The sequence below is a fragment of the Colobus angolensis genome, unplaced genomic scaffold (genome assembly GCF_000951035.1).
Source record: "Colobus angolensis palliatus isolate OR3802 unplaced genomic scaffold, Cang.pa_1.0 Scaffold394, whole genome shotgun sequence".
NCBI classification, from domain to species: domain Eukaryota; kingdom Metazoa; phylum Chordata; class Mammalia; order Primates; family Cercopithecidae; genus Colobus; species Colobus angolensis.
In genome coordinates, this window is record NW_012117310.1 from 2,179,755 (window position 1) to 2,201,021 (window position 21,267).

The 21,267-nt window shown below is 37.2% G+C and overlaps 1 pseudogene; it reads left to right on the plus strand.

Annotated features, from left to right (window-relative positions):
* Positions 1-2,353: 2,353 nt before the first annotated feature.
* On the plus strand, positions 2,354-19,890 carry LOC105521068 (annotated as a pseudogene).
* The last annotated feature ends 1,377 nt before the right edge of the window (positions 19,891-21,267 follow it).

A 21,267-nucleotide genomic window follows, 5' to 3' on the forward strand; every position in this document is an offset into this window, starting at 1 on the left:
TACCAAAGAAAATTGGATATGTCAGTGTTCTTGATTATGTTATTTTTGTACCTTGAGTATTGCCATGATCACTATGGATATTTATCTTTGTTAACAGCTGTAGGTAAAATTTGAAGGATACATAGAAGTTTACTGTATAATAGTGAAAGTAAGGCAAGGACACTAACAGCATCCATGCAATGATATCAAATTATGAACAAGCATGTTGTGGTCACACTTCATGAAAAAACATTTAAAACTTGGAAATAAAGTCAAAAGAATGTAGTCTCTCCTTTCAATGTCATACTCTATCATTATTTAATACATATCTATGATATTTCTTTCAGAAAATTAAACTAGCACATTTACTTGTGTTTTATCTTGCTCTTTACTATTTGATTAGAGCCTAAACACTACAAAATTCATGTTATCTTATAGATTTTTGTGTGACAGAAAAGATAACTTCCACAATTATGTCAGGTCTTGTTTGTTTTCTAACTGTGAAGTAACCAGTTTTACATATAACCTAGCAATCTAATTCTAATATTACTTTACTCAAGTGCCTTTAAATAGGTGCTTCCACAAAATGCTTTTTGAATTATCTCTGCCATTTCACTTGCTGATGTTGAAAGCCAGTTCTCCGTGGGTCTCTCACATTTTTGTATGTCTTATAAGCAGGAGATACTGGCTACCTTTGTTCAGAATTATCTTTTCAAAAATGTTTGTATAGCAAACAGCCTTAAAAGATACAGTATTTATTTCCAGAGCAAAGTGCAGGTTTGCTTATAGCCTTTGGAAGATATAAATAAGTATCCCTCCAGATCAAGGGTAAGTCATTTTTAGTGTGTATTATAAGAGATATGAATAATGTAAGCTCAGAGTTCTCCTAGTCTCCTAGAATGCAACCCACTGCATGTGCAGGTGTCTCCTAGCCTTATTCATACTACTGTGTGGAAACTGATTTGGAAAACTAGTACTAAATATTCTTATGCACATGCTGCTTGCTATACCATGAGTAATAAACTTCCTTTTGCTTCTGACCCAGGGGTCTTGTGATTTCTGCCAGCACTATGAGTCCTTGATAGGAAACTTTTTACCTTACAAGTAGAGTAAAATCACAAACCCTTCAGGGTTCTTCATAGATTGCTCATTAGTTAAAAAATAGACAAAATATTTGACTTGTGTTCATTCTAATCTGTTTAGGAGTTTTGTTTCAATTATTTGAAAGTCATACTATAACACACTGATAAGTCATCCATAAAGATACTCGAATGGACTTACCTGCTGAATTCGATAAAACTGCATTGTCTATGAAGTTAACTTAATGGGCTACTCACTTATGCCTTAGCATGTCTTTTCTTGACTCCTGTAGTGATTCCTCATCAATCATGGCACTATACTTTTGCTGATACACTGTTTCTCTAGTTGGTTTTTTTTCCCCTTTGTTTTTGCTTTCTCATTTTGTTTTCTCTTCCAGTTCTTGGTAAATTCTGTAGCTGGCCTATGTCTCACGTAGTTTGGTGTTTGGGCTAAGTCACTTTCTATATCTAGGAGCAGGGACAAGTGGTCTCATAAGCTGGTCTTGACTGTATAGGCAGATGAGCACCTTGTATACACGTGAATCTCATTTGTGTGTGGACAATAAATTTTTTCTTGTTGATTACAATAATGATTGGTAATCTGTTTTTATAATATTACATTTAGTAATCTCTGCAAGAGCAATGGGGATGAATTCCTTTTCAGGTGAGAGATAACAGAGAACATGACTTGTTTTTCTGTTTGACTATTGTGTCCATTAGAAAGAAGAATAGGCTTTTGATATCAGGACTATAGAGTTTTTGGTTCTGTATTTACTTTCTCCTGTGGCTGAAGTTGCTAAACTAAATCTGCAAACTCTTTCTGTGTGTTTTTGTGATTGAGGAAGATCCTTATCTCTTGGTGGGTGATTTTGAATATTCTCCTACTTCCAGATGGTATCAATAAATTAGATTATAAAGTTTTAGAAAATAAAAGAAGTCTTTTGTTTTTTACAATCTAAGTTATTACATAAATCTAATATTCCTAGAATTTCTAAAAATTAACAAAACTAAATTTTAATGTTATATATGATAGTCTATTAAAAATTACTTTCTTGTGAAGTTTAGTTCAAAAGAACTTTTACATAAGAATTCAAATCCACATAATTACGGTGAAACCTTAGACAAGTCAAATTGGGTTCATAAATTTAGGTTTAAATCATCATTTCTCCACTTTGGCACTATTGACATGTTGGTGTAGATAATAAGAACTCAAAATATTACGGTATTTCAAAAGATATCTCTCATTACATTTTTAGTTAAACACTTTTTATCTAAAAAAATTTGTGGAAGCAAAAATGAATTACTGGACTCATGAAACAAAGGTAAGAAAACTTAAACATTTAAATCATGAAAAATTAGACTTTTACTAACAAAAATATTTTGCTAAAAATTTCCACATGTTGATAAAATTAGAAAGAAGACAGTGTTCATTGTAAAATAAATTACTCTTAAACTGAAGAATGCATCAGAGACTTGCAACAGCAGAATTGATCAAGCAGAGGAAATGGTTAGTGAGCTTGAAGATAGGCTATTTGAAAATACACAGAGGAGATAAAAGAAAAAAGAATTTAAAAGACTGCCTTAATATTTGGAAAATAGTCTCAAAAGGGCAAATCTAAGAGTTACTGGCTTTAATGAAGATGCCAAGAACAACTCAGCCACGGAGACCCCAACCCAGTGGTGCTAGAGAAATCAAAGACACACACACAGATACAGTGGGTGGAGTGGGAAATCAGGGGATTTATAGCCTTCAGAGCTGAAAGCCCTGAACAGAGATATACCCACATATTTATTGACAGCAAGCCAGTGATAAGCATTGTTTCTATAGATTATAGATTAACTAAAAGTATTCCTTACGGGAAACAAAGGGATGGGCTGAAACAAAGGGATGGGCTCTGGCTAGTTATCTGCAGCAGGAACATGTCCTTAAGGCACAGATAGCTTATGCTATTGTTTGTGGTTCAGGAATGCCTTTAAGTAGTTTTCCACCCTGGGTGGGCCAGGTGTTCCTTGCCTTCATTCTAGTAAACCCACAACCTTCAGCGTGGGCGTCATGGCCATCACAAACATGTCACAGTACTGCAGAGATTTTGTTTATGGCCAGTTTTAGGGCCAGTTTATGGCCAGATTTGGGGGCCTATCCCCAGCATGTTCCCCTTCTTGTTTTTGCATGGCAGTAAAAACAAAGGCAGCTTTATCACAGTGAGCTACTACTCTCAGGAGTCAGGATCCACATCTGCAGACTACACAAAGACAACACAGATTAATAACACAATCATCATTGAAATCACAGGTCCTTCAAGTGTTTTTATCTATTTAATGGGTTACTAGCTGCTAATCTGTCTGCATCTCTTTTAAGCACTCCAGTTCCTGGCATTAAGGTTAGGTGTGCCTGGGATGCTTTAAATATTTGTTCTTTTAATTTTGCAATGTCCAAAGACAAGTTTGTAGAGTATCCTTCTAGATGCTTTTTTATTCTTTCCCAAATTTTGATCTTATTAAGAGTCATTAATAGTTTCCACAAATGCTTATGTTTAGCTCCTACGGCGGGCCATATCATTTGAGGTTGAGGTGCCACTACACCATCATGTTTCCAGGTAATAGGAACTCTTACCATATTTCTTACTATTTCTACCATCTGACCATTTCGTTTAGCCCAGCTGAACCTAGTATGGCCTTGGCATGCAGGCTGAGAGGGGCAATTTTAAGCTAAACATCCCCTTAGGGGACCAATCAATAATGATTCCATAGGAATCATTGTGCAGCACCTCTGCCTGTTCTGCAATGCAAACTTCCCAAACAAGTACATTCATTATTTCTGACCAGATCCAATTCTGTTTACAAATAGGTTTTTGAGGGCAGTATGCCTAAATTATAGTAGCAGATTTATTATGGTAAATAATGAGATCAGAGAGCATGTGTAACTGTGTCATACAGTGATTACATTCATACATTATTAACAGCCAAGATTGATAAATATGCCCAATAAGTATTATTACCCTCTGTGTCAGCCCTTGTTGAAGGAAGACTCATGGCAGTGGTGATCACCGCTATCATAGTTGTCATTAAATTACTTATTGTGACTGGTTGTCCTGCTTTCCTCATTTTTTCTTCTGCCATCTGTGACAGCTTCTTCATCTGTCCCCAGGTATGTGGCTGTGTTCAATGGATGTTGCTCATGACAGTTGGGGTCCTCCTCAGCATCAGCCTCAACATGGCTGCAACTGGGGGGTCCTTGGCATCCTCCCGGAATCTCTTCTTCAGCATCTGGCTCATGATAAGGTTTTAGGTGTCTTGATGGTATCCAAATTGGCTGCTGGTTTTGGCCTGGAGAAACACAAGCATAACCTCTACCTCAAGTTATTATTTTACCTATTTCCCAACTTTTTGTTATCGGATCTCTCCTCCAAACCAGTTGTTCTGCTTCTGTCTTTGCAGTTGGTTTCTGTAGATGCTCTTCAGCTGCTGATAGCATCTGGCCTTTAGGCAGGCTCAAAAAATTTGAGGTAAATAATGCTAGATTCAATTGCATATGGGCTGTCCTGTAATCCCTGTTTCCTCCTTTCTGCTTTTGCAATTGTTGTTTTAGGGAGAGATTCATTCGTTGTACAATGGCTTGTCCTTGAGAATTATATGGGATACCAGTAATGTGTTTAATATTCCTATAGAGAAAGATGTAGCTAGAGCTTGGCTAGTATAGCCTGGGGCATTATCTCTTTTAATAGAAGCTGAAATGCCCATCACTGCAAAACACTGCAAAAGGTGACATTTAACACAGGCAGAAGACTCTCCTGATTGGCCCAGACAAAGTGAGAAAAGGTGCCCACACATACATGTACATAAGCTAGTCTCCCAAATGAGGGAACATGTGTGACATCCATTTGACAAAGAGAATTATGTACCGGTCCTTGAGGATTAACCCCTCCTGTAAAAGATGAGGAATGTACCATTTGGCAAGTTGGGCACTGCTGGATAATAGCTTTAACTTTTTTCCAGGTAATGCTGTATCTGCATTTGAGACCAGAGGCATTAATATGGGTTAAATTGTGAAAGTGTCTAGCATTAGATATTGCAGTAGCAAGAAAGTGTCTAGCATTAGACATTGCAGTAGCAACTAGGTGATCAGCTATTTGATTCCCTGCAGTCAAAGGTCCTGGAAGAGGTATGTGAGCCCTAAAAAGGGTGCATTCTACTCCTGACTGCTGTTTGCAATTGGGTAAATAAAGTCATCAGTTTTTCATCTGTGTGAAATCATAACTGAGCATTTTCAATTAATTGTGTGGAATGAACCACGTATGAAGAATCAGAAATCACATTAATAGGCATATTAAAAACAGTCAATACTGCAATTACAGCTACAAGTTCTCCTTTTGAGCTGAAGCATAGGGCGTCTGAAGAACTTTATTTACCTTTTGAGCCAGAATAAATTTTACCATTACTAGACCCATCCATAAAAACATTCTCAGCACCTTCAATTGGTTTAAATTTAGTTTTTTTTAGGGAGAATCCAATTGTTAATTTCAAAAATTGAAACAGTTTCATTTTAGGAAAATGATTATCAAGAACACCCACAAAGTCAGCTAAATGGGTTTGCCAAGTAAGACTATTTATAAAAGCTTGCTGTATTTGTGACTCCGTGAGAGGGACAATGATTTTTCCAGGATCATATCCAAGTAATTTAACAATCCAAGTTCTCCCATTTCCTATCATAGTAGCAATTTGATCCAAATAAGGAGTTAGAGTCTGTGAATTAGTATGTGGAAGAAAAAGCCGCTCTACAAGATCTTGCTCTTGAACAATAACACCAGTAGTGAATGCTGAGTTCAAAAAATTAGCAAATCTAGAGTCTTCTCTGGATCTATTCTATTTATTTGAGCTTTATGGACTTGCTTTTCAATCAGCTGTAACTCTGCCTCAGCTTCTTTTGTTAATTGCTGAGGGCTAGTGAGAATAGGCTCTCCTCTAAGGAGAGAAAATAGATTAACCATGGCATAGGTAGGAATGCCTAGAGCAGGTCATATCCAATTAATGTCCCCTAGTAATTTTTGAAAGTCATTTAATGTTTTCAATTGATCCCTATGTATGGCTACTTCCTGTGGCACAATGTTAGTGTCATTTACTAAGGTCCCCAAGTAGGAGTAAGGAGTAGTAGTCTGAATTTTGTCAGGAGTTATAATTAAACCAGTGCAAGAAATCAAATTTTGCAAGTGATCATAACATTGGAGTGATATTTCTTGAGTGGGGGCAGCACAAAGTATATCATCCATATAATGAATAATGTAACACTCTGAAAATTTTTTACAAGTAGATTCAATTGCTTGCCCTACATATGTCTGGCAAATTGTTGGGCTGTTTAACATGCCTTGTGGCAACACTTTCCAGTGAAAATGCTTAGCAGACTGCAGGTTGTTTACTGCAGGAATTGTAAATGCAAACCATTCACAGTCTTGCTCAGCTAAGGGGACAGTAAAGAAACAGTCTTTTAAATCTATGACTATTAAAGGCCAATTTTTTGGAATCATAGCAGGAGAAGGCAGTCCTGGCTGCAATGTCCCCATGGATTGTATAACTGAATTAATGGCTCTGAAGTCAGTTAACATTCTCCATTTACCCGATTTTTTCTCAATTACGAAAACTGGAGAATTCCAAGGGGAAAATGTTGGAGCTATGTGTTCTTTTCCTAATTGTTCAGTAACTAAGTCCTCTAAAACCTCCAGTTTCTCCTTACTGAGTGGCCATTGTTCTATCCAAATTGGCTTATCTGTTAACCATTTTAAAGGTATAGGTCCTGGAGGCTTAACAATGGCTGCCATCAAAAATGATATCCCAAATGTTGGTGGGAACTTTGTCTTTCTGCTTGAAGCAGTTCCTTCAAACCTTGCAAATTTTTTTCCTAGTCCCATACCAGGGACATACCCCATTTCATACATCATATGTTGACTTCAAGGGCTATATAATTCTTCTGGAATTAGAACTTGTGCTCCCATTGTTGTAATAAATCTCTCCCCCATAAATTTATACGTACAGAAGTTACAATTGGTTGAATAGTCCCAGGTTGTCCATCGGGTCCTTCACAATGCAAAATATAACTACTTTTATATACTTCAGGGCTTTACTAACTCCAACTATGTTAAACTGAGTGGGTTGAATTGGCCACACAGATGCTCAGTGCTGCAGAGAAATGATTGAAATGTCTGCTCCTGTATCTACCAAACCTTTAAATTTCTTTCCCTGAATAGTTATTTAACAGGTAGGATGCTTATCAGTAATTTGATTCACCCAATAAGCTGCTTTGCCTTATTTGTGCTTCCAAGTCCTCCTGTTCGTTTGATTTCACTTTTCCCCATTTCCACATATGGCACATTCAGGAGTTGTGCTACACACTCTCCTGGCTCTGCTTTCCAGGGAACAGGAGTAGATATAACAATTTGAATTTCCCCATTGTAATCTGAATCAATGACTCCTGTATGTACTTGCACTCCTTTTAACTTTAAACTAGATCTACCTAGAAGTAATCCTATCATCCCTGCTGGAAAGGGTCCACAGACCCCTGTTGGAACTTTTTGTGGGGGTTACCCAGGCAGAAGGCTCACAGCTTTTGTGTAGCATTAATCTACTGAGGCACTGCCAGCTGTGGCAGGGAACAGACATCGTAAAGGGGTGAGGGAATGGCCTGAGCCAGAAATGCCCCGGTTTGGAATGGAGCCTGGGACAGGCCCCTCATGGCATTTCTCGAAATTGGGTTCCCATCTTTATCAAATTTAGAATGACACTGATTGGCCCAGTGCTTTCCTTTTTTGCATTTTGGACATATTTCAGGCTCAAAAGTTTTCTTTTTTCCCCCATCTGGTGGCCTGACTCACTGATTTTTTCTACATTCTTTTTTAGTATGACCATGCTTCCTACAGCTAAAACAAGCTCCAGGAAATGGAGTATTTCCTTTACCCACTCTCAGTCCTGACATTGCCTGGGCTAACAGAGTAGCCTTATGCAGATTACTCCCATACTGTCACAGGCCTTGATATAATCAACTGAACGTGCTTTCCCTCAAATACGTCACAGAGCAGCCTGGCACTTGGGATTATCATTGTCAAAAGCTAATAACTGCAACACTATATCCCCAGCAGCCGAATCTGCAATCACCTTTTTAAGAGACTCCTGTAACCGAGCTATAATATCTGCATACGGTTCTTTTGGTCCCTGTTTTACAGCACTAAAGGAAGGGTATTTTTCTCTGCCTGAAGTGATTTTTTCCCAAGCTCTAATGCACACTCCTCTAAGCTGTTCTATGGCATCATCCTGCATGACCACTTGTGCATCTAAACCAGCCCAGCTGCCGACCCCCAAAAGTTGGTCTGCAGTTATATTAATTCGAGGTTGGACCTGGGCATTGTGAGCAACCTGAATGGAAGTTTCATCTGCCCACCAAGTTTGAAATTGTAGGAATTGAGCAGGAGTCAGACAAGCTCGAGCAAGGGCATCCCAGTCAGTAGGAATCATCCAACTGGAAACAGCAACATTCTTTAACAGTCCCATTACAAAAGGAGAACCTGGTCCATACTGATTAATAGCTTATTTAAATTCTTTGAGTAATTTAAAAGGAAAAGGCTCAAATGTAGAAATAGTATTTCCTGGTTGATCTGGGTAGTGTATCCTAACAGGGAACTGCCAAGCCTCTATATCACCCTCGTGTCTAGCTTGCTGGATTCCTGCCTGAATAGAACTGAGAGCGGTAGCTCAAGGCACTGCTCAAACAGTCACTGGGGCAACTACTTTTCACCCAGTGTCCTCTGGAAAAGAAAGATCTGGAGGGTCAGGCTACTCTTTTTCTTCAAAATAATGAGGTGGTGCAGAAGGATAGGGACAAACCTCTCCCTCCTTTGCCACTGTAGCTTTAGATGGCAAACAAACCTCTCTGTCACCTCTTCTGTTATTTTGTTTTACTTTCCTTCTTCCTCATCATTAGTATGAAGGTTCCAAGGTGGAATGAACCAGAGCCCACACTTGTTCCATTGTTACCCTGATGCTTCCAAGCTCCCCTTTTTACTCACCATGGGGATTGCTTAAAAGTACTTGTGTGTCCTCCAGCTTCATTCCACATTTTCCAACCGTCACTCTGGTGACCCTTCAACCTGGGTTCGAGCCCCTGTATAGGCACCACTTGCCAAGACAAGCTCAGTCGGGGAGACCCTTACTCAGCGGTGCTAGAAGAATTAAATACACACACACAAATACAGCATGTGGAGTGGGAAATCAGGGGACTCGTAGCCTTCAGAGCTGAGAGCTCTGAACAGAGATTTACCCACATATTTATTGACAACAGCCAGTGATAAACATTGTTTCTGTAGATTATAGATTAACTAAAAGTATTCCTTATAGGAAACAAAGGATGGGTTCTGGTTAGTTATCTGCAGCAAGATCATGTCCCTAAGGCACAGATCACTCATGCTATTGTTTGTGGTTCAGGAATGCCTTTAAGTGGTTTCCCGCCCTGGGTGGGCCAGGTGTTCCTTGCCCTCATTTCGGTAAACCCACAACTTTCAGTGTGGGCATAATGGCCATCACAAACATGTCACAGTGCTGCAGAGATTTTGTTTATGGCCAGTTTTAGGGCCAGTTTATGGACAGATTTGGAGGCCTATCCCTCGCATGAAGAGGTAGAGAGAGAGACTGGGGTAGAAATTGTATTCAAAGAGACAACACAGAGCTTTCCAAACCTACAGAAAGATATCAATATTTAAGTACAAGAAGATTGTAGAACACCAAATAAGCCTACCTCTGGACATGTAACAATCAAACTTCCAAATATCAAGGATAAAGAAATGATCCTAGAAGCATCAAGATAAAAACAAAAACAAAAACAAAAACAAATAACATATAATAGAGGTGCTCCACTATGTCTGGCAGCAGACTTTTCAGTGGAAACCTTGCAGGACAGGAGAGAGTGTCATGTTATATTTAAAGTGCTGAAGGAATAAACCTTTTATCCTAAAATAACATGTCTGGCAAAAATATCTTTCACATAGGAAGGAGAGGCTGGCTGCAGTGGCTCACACCTGTAATCCCAGCACATTGGGAGGCCAAGGCAGGTGGATCAGTTTAGGCCAGGAGTTTGAGACCAGCCTGGCCAACATGGTGAAACCCTGCTTCTACTAAAAATACAAAAATTAACTGGGTGTGGTGGCACACGCCTGTAATTCCAACTACTTGGGAGGATGAGGCATGAGAATCACTTGAACCCATGAGGCAGAGATTGCATTGAGCCAAGAGCATGCCATTGCACAAAAAAAGAAAACAACAACAACAACAATACAAGCAAAACCATGAAGGAGAAAGACTTTCCCAAACAAAATCTAAAATCTGAGGGATTTCATCAACACCGGAAATGCTAAAGGAAGTTCCTCCATCAGAAAGGAAAGGATGTCAATGAGTAACAAGAAATCATCTGAAGATACAAAATTCACTAGTAATAGTAAGTACACAAAAAATACAGAATATTATAACACTGTAATTGTAGTGTGTCAACTATTCATATCATGAGTAGGAAGGCTAAAAGATAAACCTATGAGAAATAGTAATTATAACAACTTTTAAATAAATAGTACAATAAGACGTAAATAGAAACAACGAAAAGTTAAAAAGTGGGGGAGATGAAGTTAAAGTATAATTTTTATTAGTTGTCTCTTTACTCGTTTATTTGTTTTAGCCATCATAGTTAAGTTGCCATCAGTTTAAAATCATGAGTTATAAGATGCTATTTGCAAGCCTCATGGTAACCTCAAATCAACAAACCTACAACAGACACACACAAAATAAAAAGCAAGAAATCAAAACATACTACCAGAGGAAATCACTTTCACAAAAAGGAAAAGAGGAAAGAAGGAAGAGAGATCACAAAACAACCAGAAAATAAATTTTAAAATGACAGGAGTAAGTCCTTACTTATCAATAATAACACTGAATGAAAATGGACTAAACTCTCCAATCAAAAGACACAGAGAGGCTGAATGGATTAAAAACAAAACAAAACAAGATACAACTATCTGCTGCCTACAAGAAATATACTTCACCTACAAAGACACATAGACTGAAAACAAAGGGGTAGAAAAAGATATTTCATGTCAATGGAAACCAAAAGAGAACAGGAGTAGCTATACTCAGATAAAATAGATTTTAAGACAAAGACCATAAAAAGAGACAAACAAGTTCATTATATAATGATAAAGGGGTCCATTCAGCAAGAAGATATAATTATAAATATATATGCACCAGCCACTGGAGTGCTCACATATATAAAGTAAATTATTATGGGAGCTAAAGACAGAGATGATTACCAGAGGCTAGGAAGCATAGTGAGGAGTGGGGTGGGGAGTGGGAGTAGTTAATGGTACAAAAGTATGATTAGATAGAATGAATAAAATCTAGTACTTGATAGCACAACAGGGTGACTAAAGCCAACAATAATTTAAAAATATTACATATTTAAAAATAAGTAAAAGTGTATAGCTGGAATATTTGTATCACAAATAAATGAAAATGCTGGAGCTGATCAATACACCATTTATTCTTATGTGATTATTACATATTGTAGCCTGTATAAAAATATCTCATGTACCCCATAAATATTTATACCTATTATGTACTCATAAAAATTACCAATAATTTTTAAAGTAAATAAATAAATAAATACAATTACATTACTCTAATTTGTCCAAAGAATTGCCTATTTAAGTATACCTTTTCCTTTTTCAATTACAGACAATCTCAAATAAAATATAAAAAATTTAAAAGACTACAATTTTGCCAAAAGCTCTTAAGTGTTGAGTTTTTCTTTATATGCAGGAAACAAACTATTAGTTGAACTCACAGTGAACTTTTCTTGAATCACACTTTTGACAAGAAAAAACATACCAAAAAACCCACACAAACTGTTTAATATTTTGTGTTTTTTTGTTTGTTTGCTAGTGTTTTAGTTTTGGGAGTTCTTGACTTTATATCTGCACTAGCCATTTTCAGAGTTTACACATAATGACAGAGCAGTGTTCATGAACAAATGAATATCCAAATTTTCAGAGAGATCAGAAAAAGAAAGGGAAAGAAAGAAGCAAGAGGAAGCCAGCTTAGGACAGATATGAAATTCTTACTGTAACAGGCCAATTACCTAAATTCTACAAAAAGAAGACAAGGGTTAAATGACAGAAAACCTATCTTTACAATATACAATCTAGGAAAAGCATTACAGCTGATTTAAACAGTAACTAGAGCCTTCAACCATTCCATCAAAACTTAATGATTAAAAACTTAATCATTAAGTTGGTTAAGTACCACTGGTCTGTTGGTACTTAACAGACCAGTGACACTACAAAGCAATCAAATAACAAGTCTGCAAAATAACCAGCTAACATCATGATACCAGGATCAAATCCACACATATCAATACTAACCTTGAATGCAAATGGGCTAAATGCCCCAATTAAAAGAAACAGCATGGCAAGCTGGATAAAGAGCCAAGAGCCATTGGTAGGTTATCTTCAAGAGACTCATCTCACATGCAATGATACACATAGGTTCAAAATAAAGAGATGAAGAAAAGTCTACCAAGTAAATAGAAAACAGAAAAAAAGCAGGGGTTGCGATCCTAGTTTCAAACAAAACAGACATTAAACCAACAAAGATAAAAAGACAAAAAGGCATTACATAATGGTAAAGGGTTAATTAAACAAGATCTAACTATCCTAAATATATATGCACCCAACACAGGAGCACCCAAATTCATAAAGCAAGTTCATGGAGACCTTCAAAGAGACTTAGACTCCCACACAATGGTAGTGGGAGACTTTAACAACTCACTGACAATATTAGACAGATCATTGCAACAGAAAATTAACAAAGATATTCAGGACCTGAAATCAGCACTGAATCAAATGGATCTGAGAGACATCTACAGGACTCTCCATACTCTAAAATCAACCACATAATCAGAAGTAAAACACTTTCCAGCAAATACAAAGAAATGTAATCATAACAATCTCTTGGACCACAGCACAATCAAATTAGAAAGCAAGAATAAGAAATTCAGTGAAAAAACATATATTTACATGGAAATTTAATAACTTTCTCCTGAATGACTTTTAGGTAAATAATGAAATTAAGGCAGACATCAAGAAGTTCTTTAAAACTAATGAGAACAAAGATACAACGTACTAAAATCTCTGGGGCACAGCTGAGGCAGTAGTAAGAGGGAAATTCACAGCACTTAATGCCTACATCGAAAAGTTAGAAAGATAGCAAGTTAATAACATAACATCACAACTGAAAGAACTAGAGCGCCCAGAGCAAACAAATCCCAAAGCTAGCAGGAGACAAGAAATAATCAAAATCAGAGCTGAACTGAAGGAGATTGAGAAATGAAAAACAATTCAAAAGATCAACTAATCTAGGAGCTGTTTTTTTGAAAAAATTAATAAGCTAGACCACTGGCTAGACAAAGAAGAAAAGAGAGAAGATCCAAATAAACACAATCAGAAATGACAAGGGGGATATTACCACTGGCCCACAGAAGTACAAACAACCATCAGAGAATATCATTAACACCTCTAGGCATATAAACTGGAAAATCTAGAATAAATTGATAAATTCCTGGACCATACATCCAGGAAGGATACATCCAAGACTGGACCAGGAAGAAACTGAATCCCTAAAAAAGCCAAAAATGAGCTCTGAAATTGAGCCAGTAATAAGTAGCCTACAAACCAAAATAAGTCCAGGAGCAGAAAAATTCACAGTTGAATTCTACCAGATGTACAAAAAAGAGCTGGTACCATTCCTGCAGAAACTATCCCAAAAAAACTGAGGAGGAGGGACTCCTCCCCAATTCATTCTATAAGTCCAGCATCATCCTGATATCAAAACCTAGCAGAGACACAACAAATAAAGAAAAATTCAGGCCAATATCATTGATGAACATCAATGCAAAAATCCTCAACAAAATACTAGCAAACCAAATCTAGCAGCCCATCAGAAAGCATATTTACCATGATCAAGTAGGCTTTATCCTTGGGATGGAAGGGTGATTCAGCTTATGCAAATTAATAAACATGATTCATCATATAAACAGAACTAAAGACAAAAAATACATGATTATGTCAATACATACACAAAAGGATTTTGATAAAATTCAAAACCCATTTACGTTGAAAACTCTCAATAAGCTAGGTATTAAAGGAACATACCTCAAAATAATAAGAGCCATCTATAACAAACCCACAACCAACATCATTCTGAATGGCCAAAAGCTGGAAGCATTCCCCTTGAAAACCAGCACAAGATAAGAATTCCCTCTCTCACCACCACTCCTATTCAGCATAGTATTGGAAGTCCTAGCCAGGGTAATAAGTCAGGAGAAAGAAATAAAAGGCATCCAAATAGAAAGACAGGAAGCCAAACTATCCCTATTTGCAGATGACATGATCCTATATCTAGAAAACCCCATAGTCTGAACTCAAAAGCTCCTTAAGCTGATAAACAACTTCAGTAAAGTCTCAGCATACAAAATCAATGTGCAAAAATAACTGGCATTCCTATACACCAACAGTCAAGGAGAGAGCCAAATCAGGAGTGCAATCCTATTCAAAATTGCCACACAAAAATTTAAAATACCTAGGAATACAGCTAACCAAGGAGGCAAAAGATCTCTAGAAGGAGAACTATAAAACATCACTCAAAGCAATCAGAGATGACACAAACAAATAGAAAAACATTCTATGCTCATGAATAGAAAGAATCAATATCAGTAAACTGGCCATAGCATCCAAAGAAACTTATAGATTCAATGCTATTTCTATTAAACTATCATCAACACTGTTTGAAGAACTAGAAAAGCTATTTTAAAATTCATATGGAACCAAAAGAGAGCCCAAATAATAAAGGCATTCCTAAGCACAAAGAAAAAAAGCTGGAGGCATCACATTACCCAACTTCAAACTATACTACAGGGCTACAGTAACCAAAACAGCATGGTACAGGTACAAAAACAGACACATAAACCAATGGAACAGAATAGAGAACCCAGAAATAAAGCCACACACCTACAACTATCTGTTCTTCAACAAACCCGACAACAACAAGCAATGGGGAAAGGATTCCCTGTGAAATAAATGGTGCTAGGAGAACTGGCTAGCCATATGCAAAAGATTGAAACTGGACCCCCCTTTCTTACACCATATACAAAAATTAACTCAAGATGGATTAAAGACTTAATGTAAAACCCAAAACTATAAAAACCCTGGAGAACAACCTAGACAATACCATTCTGGACATAGGAACAGGCAAATATTTCATAATGTAGACACAAAAAGCAATTGTAACAAAGGCAAAAATCAGAAGCAACAAGGGGGTTACTTACCACTGACCCCACAGAAATACAAACAACCATCAGAAAATATTATGAACACCTCTATGTACATAAACTAGAAAATCTAGAAGAAGTTGATAAATTCCTGGACCCATACATCCTCCCAAGACTGAATCAGGAAGAAATTGAATCCCTGAACAGGCCAAAAACAAGCTCTGAAATTGAGTCAGAGGTAAAAAAAAAAAACAAACAACAACAATAACAACAACAAAAACACGACAAGTGGAAACTAATCAAACTAAAGAGCTTCTGCAGAGAAAAAAAGAAAACTACTTACAGAGTGAACAGACAACCTACAGAATGGGAGAAAAAATTTGCAAACTATGCATCTGATAAAGGTCTAATAGCCAACATCTATTATAAATTTCCTTACAGAGCTTAACCAAATTGACAAGAAAAAAACAATCCCATGAAAGAGTGGGCAAAGAACATGAAAAGACATTTTTCTAAAGTAGACAAGCATTCGACCAACAAGCATATGAAAAAATGCTCAACATCACTGATCATTAGAGAAATGCAAATCAATACCGTCTCACACCAGTCAGAATGGCTACTATAAAAATGTCAAAAAATAACAGATGCTGGCAAGGTTGCAAAGAAAAAGGAACATTTATACACTGTTGATGGGAATGTAAATTACTTCAACCATTGTGGAAGACCGTGTGGTGATTCCTCAAAGACCTGAAAATGGAACTACCATTGGACCCAGCAATCCCATTATGGGTATATATCCAAAGGAATATAAATCATTCTATTATAATGGCATGCAAACACATACATTCCCTGCAGTACTAGTCACAATAGCAAAGACATGGAATCAACCTAAAAGCCAGTCAATAGTAGACTGGATAAAGAAAATATGGTACATATATACCATAGAATACTATGCAGCCATAAAAAGTATGAGATCATGTCCTTTGCAGGGACATGGATGGAGCAGAGGTCACTATCCTTAGTAAACTAATGCAGGAACAGAAAACCAAATACCACATATTCTCACCAACAAGTGGGAGCTAAATGATGAGAACACATGGACACATAGAGGGGAACAACACACACTGGGGCCTGCTGGAGGGTGGAGGGTGGGAGGAAGGAGAGGATCAGGAAAAATAACTAATGGGTACTAGGCTTAATCCCTAGGTGACTAAATAATCTGTGCAACAAACCCCCATGACAGAAGGTTACCCATATAACAAACCTGCACATGCACCGCTGAACTTAAAAGTTAAAAAAAAAACCAGGTACTTAATCATCATCTAAGTAGGAGACCTTAGAGGGAAGGTAGGGGGTGGCAGAAACCTCTTATGTTAAAAAAGTGATCTCTCATTTGAACAGACAAACTAGAGAATCTCCTCCCAAAATGTTTTTCCCCATTTATTCTAGTTTATCACTCAAATAATTCATATTGTTCATGTCAAAAATTCCCCAATGTGCCCACAGTAATTTGTGAAATTAGGCCATGAGTAAATGCATGTTTGGCCCAGAGTGTAAAAAAACAAATGAACAAAAAAAAGCAAAGACAAAAACAAACAATGACAACTACAATGCTAGGTAAGAATTTGGTCAATCACCAAGTCTGGCAGTCTAGAAAAAATCAACAGCTCCAAGTAAAAGACATTAAATTAAGTAGTTATCAAAGAAACAACGGCAAGCCTGAGGAATGTTCTTATTAGGTTTAAGGTTGGTCCAAGGCAAAATTTTTTTCTATAAGGACACTGGTCTGATGATATCTTCTGGACTTGTCAGCCTTGGGGGGTGCACTGAGAGACATACTTATTGAACCAATGCTAATCCTTTTTCATCTTATAATTTTCTCCTAGAGACTCACAACAAAAAGAAGCAAGAACAGAACAAGGGCCAAAACATTGTGGAATTAATCAGGAAGTTTCCCCACCAAATATGAGTTTTCAAATCTGATCAGATAATAAAAGGATTCCCAAGAGAGGAATTCTCTTTCCCAGCACACAAAATAAACTCAGTATTACAGGGCTTCAAATAAACATATTGGACCTGAGCCCCAGTGGAGGACCTACCTCATCACTGCAGCAGGAGAGACCCCTGAACATGAGATTCAGGAAGCTTCAAGGTTATGTATGATTTCCAAGCTACAAGCCTTGAGCCATGGCAGGGACGGTGTTTCGATTATAGCTTGGGACCTCTAGGATCATCAACAGTCAATTCCCTAAAAGACCATCTGAAAAACCTATTGATCAAACAAAGCTAAGTTTATTAGACTTACTGTAATAAGGTAGAGCACGACATTTAAAGTCTTAGTCGTGGCTCAAAAGGGAGAGTTTAAGGAATATTATTTATAGGGTTTAGGAGGCTTGAGCTTATGAGATTTAGGGCAAGTCTTTCATGGCAGGTAACTGATTGTGACAAGTACAATTCTGACACAATAATTTGAAATTGGTGGCAGAATAAGGTGTATTGATGAGTAAACTTGACAGATAAGCAAGCAGTTTGCCTAAGGGATAAACTTATCGTAATAGGAGCTGTTTATGCAAATGAGCAAAGTATTTGCCAGGACAAACTTGGTCTGCAGAAATTCCCAAACCAAACAGTAAAATTTGCTAGTTTATAGTCTTACTTTCCTGGGCTAGAATTCTCTTGAGCAGTTTTGTTATGATGGCACAGGTGGTCTGAGTTCTCAGAACCTTTTTATTTTGTGACCTCTGCCACAGCTTGCTCAATGGTATACCTGAAAGGTATCATTGATCTAAGATTATCTCCTATAAAAACATCAGTTAATATTTCAGAGGAATTTTTTTTATCTGTGGCATTAGAATGTACCCTTTCTTTACAATGGTATTATCCTTTAATCTATCTGAAAGTATTTCTGTTTCAATTTCCTTGCAAAGGGGGTATTGTTGTTAACAGATTAGACTTAGAAGTTTTGCCAGGGTTTGGATCTCTGATTCTTTCAGGATTCCTTTGTACATGGCCCATAAAGAAAGGCACTTTCTGGTGTATCTTTCCTTAACCTGTTCCCCTTCATGTCTAGCAAAAATTTCTCAAACTTCTAGGGCCAGTAAGAATTTTTTTCTGATTTTTAATGTTTTACAGATTTTTCCTCAAGAATCTATGCTGAAAAAGATTAAACAGCTTGCCCTTAAGATCCTTTGGAAGGAGCAAACAAGTTGAAGATTTTTCTTCTAACATGATGGATTGGTAAAATAATAATTAAAAAATAAGATTACAGATGACAGAATCCCTCTGGTCACTTTCTCATATAAGCTACTTCATTACTTTGGACTACAGCAAGAATTCCTTTGCCAACAGTGATGCAGTGAAGTAATTTGAAGAGAAGCATGAAAAACATTATTTAATTGCCTACATTTATTAAAACAGAGAAGTAAAACCTAATTTGACTCATTAAATATTAGAAACATTTTTGTCACTCATCTCGAAGGCCTTTTAATTTGACAAAGAAGGTGCAGAGGCAAACATAAACAGATGATGCAAATATACAGAGAATGTGCTATACACACAAGCATCAGTAGAAAGATCTCAGAAGAGTGCAAAAACTAAACAAAGCCATGAAGATGCCTGTAATTTAATTTAATGTCTTCTAATAGTTATAAAAGTTTTAAATTCTAGAAGACCACTGCCTGGACCTTCACTGACCATGCGTTCCAGGGGGTACTTTCTGCTGCCACCACAGCAGTGCCCTCTCTGAAGAATGCAGCCTTCCTAGGTCCAGGGATATTTCAGGCAACAAGGACTTTTCTTACAGGGCAGCCAAGTCCTACCCTCTACTACCTCTTCCTGAATATGGAGGAAAAGTTTGTCTTGCGCTGATCCTTGAGAAATTCTTCCAGTTTCTTTATTCTAAAACTTGTGTAACAGTACCCTATGTGCTTGGAGCCTGGGCTTGTCTTGTATGCGGTACCCAAAGAAATATATGTGATTACTCCTACTCTACAGTATCAGTAGTAGGTTACTCATCTATGGAATTTAAAAATATGGTACCTCTATTGGAAATTAGCTGATAAACTCAACGAGCAAAAACTTGTCCAACTAGAAGAGGTGAAGCAGGTTTCCATCAAACAAATCCAGGACACAATTGATTTGGAGAAGTTATTGCAGGTATTGGTTCAGAAGTTCCATTACTATTTTGATGTCCAGAGGAATAATATTGCTATGGCTTTGGAGGTTATTTACTGGGAATGGCTGCATAGCATATATGAGGTAAAGAATTACCTGGGCTATCATATCTGTGTGTAAAATATGATGCATCAAAAGGAAAAAGAGCACATGATCAACTGGATGGAGAAGCACATGTTCCAGAGGATCTCTGCACAGCAGGAAAAGGAGACAGTTGCCAAATGCATTGCAAATCTAAAGCTGCTCTCAAAGAAGGCTCAAGCACAGCCAGTTTTGTCAGTGTATCCAGCCCAACTGAGACAACTGAAATAACTGACTGACTAAGTGAAAGGTACTCTTTGTGCCAAAATCTTTCTGTATTGCTGTCTACTGAAGTTACAGTTGACTTTTCCTAAAAGTGAAAAGTTTCAGTGTCATTGTAGTGAAAGAATTAAGTCTATTGGTCAATCAGATGGTTCTCATCTTTCTTCCTCTGCATATTGAGTTGTTCCGTGATCACTTTTGAATAAATGGTTTGTTTTTATTAAAACTTGCTGCCTGGCTAAAGATTAGCAAGATACAGTTTAAACTTGTAATTAATTCTACCATCTTGCAATAAAGTGATAATTGAAACAAGAAAAACATTATAATTTATAAACTATAAAACTCTATCTTCTAGAATTGAATACAAAAAGAACGGAAGCTATAGAATAGAAAATAATATCAAAAGGATATAAGCTATGGTCAAGTACAAAGGGTTTTGAAACTAGACAGAAAGATTTAAATATTTTGGGGAAAAATAAGTGAAAATCCAAATAAGATGACGAAGCAAAGTAACGACAATCTTGGTGGGGGCTGCACGCTTTTTTTAAGAGACACGTTCAGGCATTTCCTGCTTAATGTCAGTAAACTGTTTCTGACAATCTGCACTTATATGCAAAATCGTTAACAGGAGCCTATTTCCAATCATTTTATTTATTCATTTATTTATTTACTTACTTACTTACTTACTTACTTATTGAGATGGAGTCTCGCTCTATTGCCCAGGCTGCAGTGCAGTAGCATGATCTCGGCTCACTGAAACATCTGCCTCCTGGGTTCAAACGATTCTCGTGCCTCAACCTCCCAAGTAGCTGGGATTACAGGCTCCCACCACCACGCCTGGCTAATTTTTGTATTTTTAGTAGAGATGGGGTTTCACCATATTGGCCAGACTGGTCTCAATCTCCTGACCTTGTGATCTGCCTGCCTTGGCCTCCCACAGTGTTGTGATTACAGGCATAAGCCACGATGCCCAACCTATTTATTTTTAAAATTTGATAATTTTGCTAATCTTCTCTGTATCGTTCCCATTTTAGTATATGTACTGCCGAAGCAAGCACTCCAATTATTTTAAACAGCAAAATGTATAATATGCTCAATGGCAACGGAAAACCTCCAGTTTCTTCAAATACAAAAAACAGTTGCATATGAGTAACAGACTTTAATGTCAGGATGTGAAATTATTATAACTAAATGTTGTATTGTGTGCAATAATGCTGCAGTGCCTCTCTTTATACCTTGGACATAATGAGAGTTGCATCCCTCCTACTGACACTTTGATATGTTTGTCAAGGCTTCTATGCTGATTCTGTCAGTCTGTCAATCAATTGTATTTGAATCACATCTCATGGCTTTTTCCTGTCATCATTTTGATTAAAAATATTGCAC